The sequence below is a fragment of the Strix aluco genome, chromosome 11, assembly GCF_031877795.1.
Source record: "Strix aluco isolate bStrAlu1 chromosome 11, bStrAlu1.hap1, whole genome shotgun sequence".
Taxonomy (NCBI): Eukaryota; Metazoa; Chordata; class Aves; order Strigiformes; family Strigidae; genus Strix; species Strix aluco.
Genome location: NC_133941.1, coordinates 6494387 through 6507500, shown reverse-complemented (window position 1 = coordinate 6507500; position 13114 = coordinate 6494387).

Below are 13114 nucleotides of genomic sequence, written 5' to 3'. Positions count from 1 at the left end.
CCAAAAAAAAAAAAAAACACCTTACTCAAAATGCCTTGTTAGTGGTGGCATCCTTTCTACTGCTTCCAAACCCACTGGGAGCTGGAGCCCTGCTTTGAAGCATGAGCATTGCAACTCCATGTTCCATGGTGCAGCCTTATTCACTTTAATTAATTCCAGCCTTATTTCTGACCATAAAATATTTTTCAAAACTTCTAAAAATGAAAAGAAACCCTTTTTTAGATTGTAACTTGGCTCATGGTTTGTCAAAAAATGTCGTGCTACTATGAAGCTGCCAAAAAGATGAATTGGAGTGTGTTTCTGATGAAGAACTGAAAAGTTTGTGAAGCGGTAAGTGAAAAACCTCGCAAATTGATATTGGTAGTTTTTGGTTTTGAATTTTACATCTTTTTTTATCAGTGTTCCATGGTCGGGATGCTGAGCCATCAGTGTGCTCAGTCCTGTCATTTGTGTAAGCGTTGATTAATACCTAATTGTGAAAGTTCTTGACTGCAGAGGGGCTGTTCAACCAATATGGAGAATTATGTGGGTTTTGATCTTTTTGGTTAGAGTTGTAAGTAAATTCTAGGCTAGCTGAGCTATGTTTGCTGCCTTTATACACTTTCACTCAATTCACTCCCTCTTGAATATTCATTCCTTGGCATTCGAGCCAGTGTTTTATTTAATAGTGATCTTGTGTTAAACCCATCTGCTGTACTATGCTTGTTTTATCACAGGAGTAGTAATTATAGATACTGTTCTCCTCCTCACTTTGATACCTTTTGTTACAACAGGCTTTCAGCTCTGTCTCTTGGCTGACTGTTCTGCTGAAGAACATTATAAATGGCTCATAATATGTTCAGTTTATTTGGCTCTCATAAATAGTACTAGGAAAAGATGTCATTTATGACCTGCTGCTGCCATCTGTAAATGTGTGCCTGTTAGGCCTTTGGGATTGTATTTTCTTAAGATTTATTTTCAAAAAAGGAAGAGTAGGGACTAAAAAAAGTATCCCACTTTACTTAGCAGTTGTTGTAAATCGCGTGAGTCTGAGATGGTGCCAGTTTCTGGTTTGGATGCGATGCTAATCCACCAGCATTACTTGCTGGATATATAATGGAGAGGCAGTAAAATGTCATACAAATGGAAGATTGTTTCAGGATAGAGAGGAGTATAAAATATGTGCTGCCACAAGGGCTGCTGTTTAATGCATGTAGAAATTCAGTGGTTGGGATTGACCATGATGTGACAATGCTGTACAAACATGAACTTAAGTCAGAGATTGCTTTTCAGAATTTAAGGCATTAGTATTTCTTTTTTCTTACTGCCTTTATTCCCATGAACTCACAGCAAGATAGTGTTGTACCTGTACAACACACTGGGAAAAGTTTGGCTTCACTTCTTAGGACATCCTCTTCTCTTCCAGATTCCTGTAAGAGGCCTTTAAACCACATCTTCAAATGAGCTCTTGGCAATTACCATACAGGTTGCTGTGATCTGAAATTTACCCTTTAAAATGCTCTTGTAAATAATGAATGGCCATCAAAGTTTTAAAATGCAGTTATTGCTGTGGACACAGAGTTTCTAAAATATTTAAAATCACTATGCTTCTTGATATTTCCAGGGCCTGGGAGAGGAAGACAGCACACATGCTCCTTCCCTGGTGGAATTGTGCTAACTGCAGGATTGTTTCTGAAACAAACTTAACAAATTATATCAAAATGTAGATGTTGTCTGCAGAATTGTGACTGAATTCTCAATTAAATGCCCATAAGTGGCTAAGGCCCTGAGCACATCCTATCACCTAGGGTATAAATGCCATTAAAATCAAGTGAGGTTTATGCATGAGGTCAGGCTCAGACAGTATTTACCCCCATATTTCAGCGGAGTTTAACACCCAACTGACTTTGCATATCTGGACCTAGAGGCACCAACAGATGAGCTCTGGCGAGTCAGCGGAAAGTAATGCATGCCCCAGCCCTCCCACTTCGAAGTCGAGCATCTCTGCATAAACCCATTTCAGTGATCATGTGAGCTAAAATGATGTGTACTTCATTGAAGCAGCAGAGATGAACACCCACTATCCGTGTTGCTGACTGGACAGGCATGGAGGAGGCGAGGAGGGCAGTTATCCTCAGCAAATCTTTGGCAGTGTATGAATTGAAAATCCTCGGTTTCAAAGAGTAGTCTGAGCCTAAAAATGTTGAAGTTGAAATGGAGGCAGTTTTATCTCTTCGAGGAGTCTCATTGGCTTTATTTTTGCAGCAAATAATTTCTTAGAAATTTTGAGAGAGTTTGCTGCAGCAGGAGGAAGAGAAGAGCAGGAAATGGTCTGCAGAGAAATACTTAAGCTGAGCATTTATTTTGGTCATACTCGAGGAAATCCAAATTTCTGGCATCGTGCCTCAGCCAAAGTTATTTGGTCCATTCCTAAGCTGATGTGAGTTTGGTGCTGACTGTAAGAAAGAGTCAGGCTTGTATGGAACAGGAATTCCACCTTGCTTCTGTAGCTTTTGTAGATCAGGCTTCATATCCACACCTATGTCATCTATGACCAATGTTAAATTTCCTCCTTTTCTTTGCAGTTGTCAGAAATTTCAGTCTTCAGACTTTCTGTCTGTCATTAGAGGACCGAGCTTATGTGACATTACCTTGCATCTGCTGTGAGCTAAGAGCATATGTGTGGACGTATCCGTGGCTGAGCTTATCTGCAGTTACGTGTTGAGTCAGGAAAACTAGATGGTGAGACTGTCCCTTCAAGCCTGGTGACTCCCATAAGTATGAATGAGATTTGTTGAATTAGCTGTCTTGCTTCTTTCTAAGGATAGTCAGAAACAGGAATGTCTGGGGGAGGAAGTTGGCTGAGTCTCATTCCATATGTGCTAGAGAAAATACTGATTGGATGTGGAAGCAACTTGGGGAGTTTCTTGAGGACTCAGGCTTTTGTTCCACATGAATGAGCAGTTATTTTTCTCATTGTTTCTCAGTAAGATTCTTCTGGATCCTGTTTTTCTTCTGAAACTTCAGTTTGCTGTGGGGACCCGCAGGCAACTTCTTTCCTCTGTCTTTGATCCAACAATTGTTGCCACTGCTTTGAAGTGTTGAGTCTGCTGGCAAAGCCTTTGCCTTTGTAACCTTTGAACTGCAGTTGTGTAACACAGGGCTCACTTCCAAGAACACAAGGCAGTTTCTCTGCTGTACAGTACAGCACCAGACATGGTCAGCATGTCCCACTCCTACTCCTCAGTGGAAATAGAGGTTCTAACCACAGGCATGGAGAGCTGAGGTGAGGACAAAGCCAAGAATCGCTCTCTGAAGGTGCACCAAACTACCATGTCCAGTGGGTTTCCAGATGTGACATAAAAACTGAAAGAATTCATAAAATTTGTGTGACTGATTCACAGTACTGAATTAATTATTCTGTGAAATGATTTACTGAATGGTTAGAAGATGTTTAAAGATTCCTGTGCACATTATTTGCATGGTATTAATAACAGTGACAGAAACAAAAGACCATAAAAAAAATAGATGGCATATGCTTTCTTGTCATGCTTTCTTGTATTCTTGTTGAGGATGCAACAGACATCTGTTTTCCTTCATCAATCCCTTCTCTGGTTGAAAGGATAACTTGATGGGATAGGTGTTTTTAGACAAAATGCTGGGGATATCAAATAATCTTCTAGCTGAAACCTCATAGGAAAAGTCTTAAGTCTTCAGTGATCTTTGGAAAGTGTCACATACAAGTGATACAAATATACATTTACTACGCTGGAAAAGGTTTAATTCTTAGTAAAAGAAATGGCTAAGTGCACCTTCCTAATGTGCACAGCACACGTTGGCCCAAACAGCTGCTTCTTTTTCCTGACCAATTACCAGGATTAAAGTTGACTGCTGCTGAATTTCCTTGTGGTTTTGGGACAGCTTGATCTGGAAGTCTTCAGCTTAACTGTGCCATAGCAATGCAAAACTATGCAAACTATAAGCAGCTCTGAAGTGCTTAACAGGACAATACACACACAATTTTGATTATCTAGAGCCTGCGCCAAGAGCCTGGAACAAACCTGTGTGAGGGACTGCATATCTGCAGGGTGTATCACTGTCCCCTCGGCTGGTGCCTTCCAGCTGCCCACAAAGCTGGAGCACCTGGGGCTCAGAGGCAGCTGTGCTGCCTTTATTCCAGCGCTCAGTGGCTTGAACTGGTGGGCACACAGCTCTGCATTGCTCTCGAGTGCCTGTGTGCATCCCTGGGGCATCCCAGAGCCAGAAGGGACTTTCTCTCTCTGAATGCCTCCAAGTAAGAAGGACTGCTTCCTTTTCCTGAGAGCAGAGTGATGAACACTGCCACCCCCTGTGACATTACATCAACTCAAATATTTTGCCCTGAAGTTCTGCCTATCTTAGAGATTCATCTTGATTTGTAACTAATACTAATATTTACGATCATTGCTTCTGCTATTGCATTGCTTCAGTGTATTGCAAAAATTCATATCCCTCTGCTTACTAAAGATTTCATTCATCATCCTGACTCTTCTTGTTCCAATTATAATTTAATAAAGAGAGATCCTTCTTCTAACACAGCTTCATGGCATTTCCAAATTATTTATCCTTTCTATGACTGACATGGCTTTTTGCAGCCATGAAGTCTCATGATTTTTACATCAAAATTTCTTCTATAAAAAGGATGCACTCTAATTCAGTGATCCAAAAATAGACACACACTACCTTCACGTTTAGATGTGCTTTACTCCCTGTTTCATTGTGAAAAATGATCCATAAGGATAGCTGTTCAGAGAGACAAGTCAAGTGAATTTCATAGTAAAGTACTGAGTGAATAGATGACTAGACTCTTGTGAGCTTCATTAAAAACTGGATGTATGCTTGTTTGTACTTCTGTCCAAAATGAGGTTTGGTTCTCAGTATTTTTTATAGGTATGTTTTTTCTGCTTTGTGTTACTCAGGTTGCCTTCCTACCTGAAATCTCCTATAGCTCCTAAAGCCTCATGTTTCATATCATTGTCTTGCTGTATCTCTTTTGATAAAAGTGGTATACCGTTGATTCCTATATTTCCAGCATGCTCTTTGTCTTTATCAACTTTTACTGCAAACCATAGCAATTCATTCTTCCTCAGTCTCTGGTTCCTACAAGGTCTTGTACTAAAGGCAGGATGTTGTGAGATTTGGGGCTTCATTTATCAGAACAGAATTGCATCAACAGTTTTGCAGCAAAATGGAAAAGTTGTGAAAACAGTGAAAAGCTGCACCAGCAGATTTCATACATCAGGCTATCAGCAAAAACTGATTTTCCAATTTTGCACAAAAACAGAGCAACTTTTGTTTGTGTGGAGTCCTGCCAAATCCACATTAATTGTATTTAATTTGATTGCTTGGAGCCCAGATGAAAATGCTTTTCAAATAATTAGTTGACTAATCATGGAGATCCTGATTCAGAAAAAAGCCTTGCTGAGGAAAGCATACGAGCATATGCCTGAGTTCTGTAGAAGTCAAGGGATGTAATCATTTAATTAAGAGCCTTCCTGAGCACATCAGGAATGTTCATAGGAGTCATAACGACCAGCGTTGTTTCAACCTATGCCAGAAACACCACCACTTGCGGTCTACTGATTAATGGTTTTAATGGTTTCCTGGCCTTGGCTTTTTTTCTTAACCACTCCGACGAGGATCTCCATGTCTGAGACTTGTTCCACGTGTGCTATCAAGTGGCAGTGCCCCTTGTGCAGTGGGTTGTATCTCTGCGTCCCACTACGGTCCTCTCCCTCCCCAGGAAGTTCCTCCTCGTGATGTCTTCCCCATGTTTCTCTGCTTGCTCTGCTCTGCAGTGCTCATGTTCTCCAGGATGGAAACTGGCTCTACACTGGGGGTATCTATTCATCTAGGTGTGTTGGATGAGAAGAGCATCTCTTGTCTCATGATTGCTGGTAGCAAATATTTAGAGGGTTTCTACTTCTTTTTGCAACAGGTTCTTATGGTCTCTGTTGGGAAATATTCCCAGTCTTGCCATAATGGTATTTCAAAGCTCAACCTCGGGTGTGTACTCAGACTCATAGGACATATTTACATCCTGGGCATCACCAGACCCTGGCTGAGGGGGCTCGATACTTTCTGAAGGATGCAGACCAGAAGGCTGTGCCACACATGCCCTCGATAAAGCCCTCTGCACTGTTGGTGAGCTCAGTTTTGTATTGAAATTAAGGTACCAAAAAACAGGTATACAGAACTGTGCGGGTGATTCACATAAGATAGTGTTTCCATAGCAATGAAGAAATTACATACTACACAAATGGTCTAGAGTTAATAAAGAATCAAGAGGAGAAGCTGAAGTTTGAGTATTTTCTATGGTGGAAGTGAATGAGAAATGCTAAGGGAAAGGCAGGTGTTGAAACAAAGATAAAACCAAGTGCACAAAAATCCATTTTCTTAAAAATAAAAAAAAAAGGCCTGTCAGAATGATAGTCAGGGTAGCATTTAGCTCTCAGTGACTAAGTTAAGAATAAAAAGACTGTAAAAACCAAGCAGAATGGAAAGATAAACAGCTAAAGAGAGATTTCTACTCAAAAGGTAGCAAAAAGTTTTTCAAATTTTCTTCTATTTTGTCAAAACAATAACTTTTGAAAAATTTCACCTCCATATAAGCTCGTACAAAAAAAAAAAAAACCACCAAAACCCAAACCCCCAAAGCCAAACACCCACAAAAAAACCCCAAAGAGCACACCCTTCAAATGTTACTGTGTTTTTCTTCTCTTCATACACCCATAAGAAGACCTAGCAGTGGAAATGTTTCAATATAGCATGAATATTAAAGATAAAGCAGCAGAGAAGTACTGAGGAAACAGAGAAAAACCTTGGACTGCTTTTCCCCGCACATTCTCATTTTCTTTCTTTGCATATTTACCAGGGTTAAAACTAGGTCAGACTCTACCCGCCATGTGCTGAGGCTGCGGCTGTGACATTAGCCTGGAGCTGCCTCTGGCTGCTGTCAGTTTGCAGGACTGGTATGAGGTTTCTGGTGGAGTCGGCGAGACTGATCTTCCTCGTGCAGACCGTGGTGTAAATCAGAGTGACTCTGCAGAGGCAGCAGAGCAAGGCACGGCGAGGGATGGAAAACATACAGGCCAAATACCTGCAGACACTGAGAACCAGCAGGAGACTGATCTTGAAGGCATCTCTAGGAAGGACTGGAAGGGTCTGTTGTATGAACAATATTCGCCCTTAGGGCAGGAAGCCTGGACCACAGCAGTTCCCGGCTTTGGACAAGGGAGGGTTTCATGCTCCTCTGCCAGAGAGGCAGACAATGGCTTTCTTATTGGCATGGACAGGGGTGGGGGGACAAGCTGTGTGGGCAGGGACACTTGTGCTGGGTTAAATACGAGTCTGCCTGTCAGACAGCTCATCTACCCTTACTGAAGAGAAAACAGAGCAGATATTCTTTCCCGTATGAAATAATGTGCGCATCAGTGTGCAGCTGCTTTCCACCATTTGGTGGCCTTTTTTCTTGAGCAAGAGTGTTGCTGGCAAAGGACCAAAGAACCCCGAGCCAGGTGCTCAGTGCCAGCGCGTTAGCGTTAGAGGAGATTAAACACGTCGTGCTAAAGAGGCAGCAATTCCTTGTTGAAGTCTGGCTTGCAGCAGTCAGATTGGTGGGTGGTGAGGTTCACCCTCGCAATGGGAAGGGTCAGCCTCAGGACTGGTGCCCAATTTCAGTGCAACCCATGGGCCAGAGGATCCCGGGGGAGGTTCTGAAGGGGGAGAAGCCAGGACCAGCCTGGCTGCTGGGAGCAGTCCTTCTGTCATTTGCTGTTCCTTGGTTTCTGATCACATTCTTGCTGGTCTGTCTCAAGACCAGCATCCCCTCATGGAAAACTGCCCTGTGTCACCATGTTGTGTGGCATGTTACTCCCTGCACCCGATTACAGCTTTTATTTATACTACAATAGAGCTTAAAGGACAGACCAAAGTCCAGTAACTAAAGTTTCTTGGTTTATGAAATGAAACCATCTTTACAGGGAAGCATAAATCCTAATATGCTGATACTGCAGCCCTGACAAATGGACCTTTAACAAATGGACAAGGTGAGAAATTTCTTTCTTTTTTTATTATTCAGAAACACAAAATAAGTCAATGGGAAGGGAGGCCATTCCCCAACATGCCTCTGAGAAGCTCCCAAAGCAAGTGCACCCCATAATGCTTGCTTATTGTAAGTAAAGCTTGGAGGGCGCACAGACTTGGGGTCCCAGGCTAGTGAGAATGTACCTGCTCTTTTTTTGATGTATTCTTGTTTATTTTGCCCTTTCTCTAATGATTAATATATTGAGATTGTGTTTTCAGAAGAAAGGGCAATCACAGTACCTCACCCCAGACATGTGGGTCAGGAGGTTGGTGGGGTGGGATGAGTGTCACCTAAATGAGGTTGCTGTATCCACTGTCTGGAGAATTTCCTTCTCCACATTCATTGTGTTAAGTTCTGATCTCAAGGACCTAAAACTAAATGGTGTGAAGACTCCAGTTTGTTTGTCTTCCTACTTCCCAGGACAAAATGGTGGACTTCTAGAATATCTTGACAATAGTAGGATGTAGGAAGAAGGAGGAGGCAGTAAAAATGAGAAGAGAGCGATCTGAGTGTCTCCTTTGGTTTTGGCTGAGTTGAGCAGTGAAATGAAGGCAGTATATCAGCCAATACTGTTGTGTAAAGGATGCAAGATGCATCTGTCATGCTTCACGGGCTGCAGAAGCTATTATGCTTTGTGAAAGGCAGAATATTTCACTAGGAATATTTGAACCATCCCTGATCTGCTGGATGTGGTTGAAATGGGCTCTCAGACTTAGTATCCGATCAGCCCAGCTGTGCTGAGCGGGGTCTCTTGCTAAGCCCCTGGGTACAGCGGGGACTGTAACTCTGCAGAGTCCCTCCGAGTAACACACAACGTGTCGGGGAGGATTCACTGGCTCCAGCCCTGCAGCATGAACGTTTGTTGGAGCAATCGGGGCAGGGCGAGGGTGCTGCTGACTTGGGAAACTGATGGTGAAGCTGCTGCAGCTCTCCAAATATGAGCCCTGCAGAGCAGCTGGGGCTGAGCTGAGCAGGAGCTCTTAGAGACCTTCCAGCTAAGAGCCAAGGCATCCAAAAGCTGAGGATGCAAAGCTCGGTGCACTCCCACCCAGCTGCAGTGCGTGGTTCAGCTCAGGACTAATGAGACGGCTGGCACAGAGGCTGGAGGAGAGTTGCTCATCCGCTGCGTTTTGTACAAGGGCAGATGTATTTGGCAGCAATAGATGTGACAGTCCTGAGCTGATTCTCACTTTTGAATGCGCTGGTTGCTGTCTTAGAAACTAGACACCTGCAGTATATTTTGTATGCATGCACACACGTATGCAGTCCCCGGTCGTCCCCCACCGGATTTCCTGCATACTAAACACAGCCAAAGACTGTCGGGTGTTTTTCCACCATCAAACAAGTGAATCTAATGGCTTCCTTCAGTCAAGATCTGAATCCATCAGATCACCTGCCCTTATCTAAATGCAGTCTGCTCTCCTGTGTGCTTCTGGCTTTTGGCAGCCCTTAGCTGCAGCTGCAAGCAGCAGCTCTGAACTGTGAGGTGCCCTTCCCACCTCAGCAGTCTCTTCTGGTGACGGTTGATTGTCTGAGTAAGTCCCCTGTGGCTTAGGCGTGAAGGGGGACATGTTTTTTCTAAACTGCTTGACTCCTTCAGGTGAGGGTGTTTTTCCCATGTCATTTGTGGTAGTTCAGCTTTTGAAGAGCATTGCTCAGGCTGGGGTTTGGACATGGGAAGCAGGCATTAAGCTGAGCAGGATCTCCTCAGCCACTGGGCATAGAGAAGGGGAAGACAGATGAGCTGCCAAAACCTCCGGTGAGGTCAGCGTGCAGCAAGACCTTTGGTCGTCCCTGTCACATGCGCTGTTGGCCAACACAATACAACCCCACTGCAGTCCCTTTGGGCCCGGAGATGGAAGCATTGGAGGATGCTATAGGCAGTTGTGAATGACAGGGACCCATCCTCACAAAAGAAAGGAGGCTTCCAAAACCACAAGAAACCTCTGACCCTTTTGGACCAGACCTCAGAGCGTGTCCCCGGGGTGGGGGGCTGAATCCACTATTGTGCTGGGCGGGGGGCAGCACGTTGGACGCCCCCAGGAGTGTTATAATTGAAATTCTCTATCAAGCACCCGCTTGTTTATTTTGGAGAGCTTGAAAGAGTTATGAATCTGCTGAGTGTGTATCAGGCTGAGGTGGAGAGCACAAGAACAATCATCATTGCTGTGGCAGGCAATATATTATGGCTGGCTTGCTGGGTTGAAAAGTGAATGTGATTCGTCTTTGTGTTTGCTTTAGCTAAGGATAAGAGACTGTTTTGCTTGCTCAGGTGTTTTAAGTCTTTTAACTTTGCCTTTGTCTTGCTGGGTTTGGGAATTAGCTTCTAAGTGTTTGTGCATTCCTCTTTCTCCAACTGGAGGTTATTTGTGTGTTTGTTCAGAACGAAACAGGTCTGCTGTATGTGATATTGCTTCACACTCTCATTGATTGCTTTGCTGCTGCTGCAGTTTTGGAGGGGAAGTGGCACAAAGAAGCTGAAGTAGCTTTTTTTTTTTGAGAGGAATGAGACACAGAAGTGTGCTGTTTATTTAAGAAGCTGTTGCCATGTTTGTTAAAGCAGCATTGATTTGTATAAGTCTTCTCTTCTGCTGTAAGAGAGGAGGATAAAAAGAAAACATTCCAGTTCAGGTTAAAGGACGCATAGTCAGGAAAGGCACCTGAAAGGGACACAAATAAGTGTTAACAGTGGCATTGAGAAAACCGTATAGTGGTAAAAAATTTGGCCTTGATTCTGGAGTAAGCTGTCATCCTGCTAACGTGGCTATCTGCTTCTGGAACAGAATTAGTTTGCATCTGGCCAGCCCAGAGCTGGGGCATGGAGCGTAAGTCTGTCAGTCCTCATCCATGCAGTCATGCCCATAGTGTGACATTAATGCCAAATGTGCAGCTGGTAATAATTTTTTTTGAGAGAATTACTGAGTTTGACACTGACATAGTAAGGATTTTGTAGGATATCTCCAGACTTTGTTCCTGCATGGAAAAGGAACCATTCCATAATAATTCACCATCCGATTTACCTAAAGATGTCACAAAATATTCCCTCCAAATGGTCTGCATGACTCCTGGATGGGTAGAGGACTTTTTTTTGTTTGGTTCTTAATTCACTGGGAATAATTCATTGGCTGACAGCTGTGCTTGTGAAATGGCTAGGTGCATCCCTCAGAAACAATCTCTGACAATCCACTCAGCACCCAATTTGGCTTCACTGCATCTGTGCACTTGTAGTTGCTCTGTTATGCAACCTCTGTGCCTCTACCCACAGTCTGTTGACATTCATTTATTCATTTGATTTCAGCTTTGCATGCGGCAAACGCTGTCATTTCCATATTACGAAAGGAGGCTGGGAACATGTTGACACAAAGCTTGGGCGCGTGTTTATGCTCAGATAGCAGATGGGGAAAGCTCTGTACTCATCAAGGAAAAGAGGGTATTCAAGGACATCTCCCTTTGGATAGAGGGTCTGTTGAGAGAGATGATCAGAAGTAGGACTTCCGTTCCATGAGAATGGTTGGAATAAACATTTTGTCCTATTTTTGCAAAATAAAATTCCAATTTACATGGGTGAGAAGAAGAAAGAACTTTGCAATGTTCAGCAGAAACAGTCCAAGTGCCAAGCAAGGCCAAGCAAGAAGTAGATCTTCTTACTCTGGGTGCTGCAAAAGGCCTGGGATCCAGTCTCCCTTGATGAGGACTAGAATAAACAGTGGAGTTTTTGAACATGGCACTCCTAGCTCTGCAGGACAGCTAGGAAGCCCCAAAGTCCTCACAAAAGGCAGATCTTCCAGTCTCTCTCCCCTACAGCTTGGTGCCTAGAAACACCCATTGTGCTATTAAAAATGGATGACTTGCAGTAGGCACACAAAAAAGATTCAGGGGGATTTTTTGGACTAAAGGGTTTCTTGTTTGCCTGGGGCTGTGGGGAAATGGACTGGATAGTTCTTACTTGATTTCTCACTGTGCTCATCTGTCTAGCTAATGCTCTTCTTTTCAGTTTACATTGCCTACATTTGCCTCCCCCATTCCCAGTTTGATCTATCAGCTTGACACAAGAAATGTGACGTGGGTACACTTTTCATCTGTGTTATAGGACAAAAGGTGCCCTTTTATTTCTACCATTTGGAGAGGCGAGAAAAGGTGGACAAGCCCTCCACAGAAAGGTGAGACCAGCAGGTGTCCTTTCTTTTTCTGGGGTTGTCTGCTTGTCCTGGAGGAAGATGGATCTTGGCTGAATGACAAAACCACAAAACACCTGTTGAATAATCCTCTACAGGTGACAAAGGTTGCAATGATAAGGGAGAAGAGAAGCTTCCTGGAGGCAAAATGCAGGTCACGTGGAAGCACTGACTTTAGCCTTTGCACATCTTCATTTGACCTCCTGTCACAAAGTGACCAAAGCTTTGAAAGGACCTACTTTATCTCTCCACAGATAGAAAACCTCCCTCCCTTTAATTTTTATCTAAAGTAGTTATGCTGTAAAAATGTGATGACTGCCTCTGCAGCACTCGCCTGCTTCTATAATGGGATAATTGCAGATAAAGGTAATGTGTTTTTAATTTCATGTCATTATTAGGTTGCTGGTAGGTAAATGTATAGGAGATGGTTTAATAAAGCAATTTGAAATTTCCCATAGTGAGCTGTTGGAAGGACATATCAACCATGAGTAAATGGCACAGACTTTATCGATATTTGCAGAATTGCTAGAGAGGAGATTAGGAGAGGAGGTAAAATGTGATGGCCTGTCCCTACCTTTGGAGCATTGACAAATGCTCAGGGCTAGGGCCTGGGAGGCAGTGCTTCTGCTTATGCTGTTGAAGCAAGACCCAGGTCCTGTGGCTTCCAGTCCTAGCTCTGCCAGAGATGGTTGTTTCTGAAGTCAAGTCACTCTTGTGCCACCATAGAGTGAGACCAAAATTATTCCCCCGTTTCCTGCTCTGGAAAGGCATGGATAAGAAATGTTCTTTGAGCACCTATGGGTGTTGGGTGTAGCTGAACAATCTGTTGGTATCT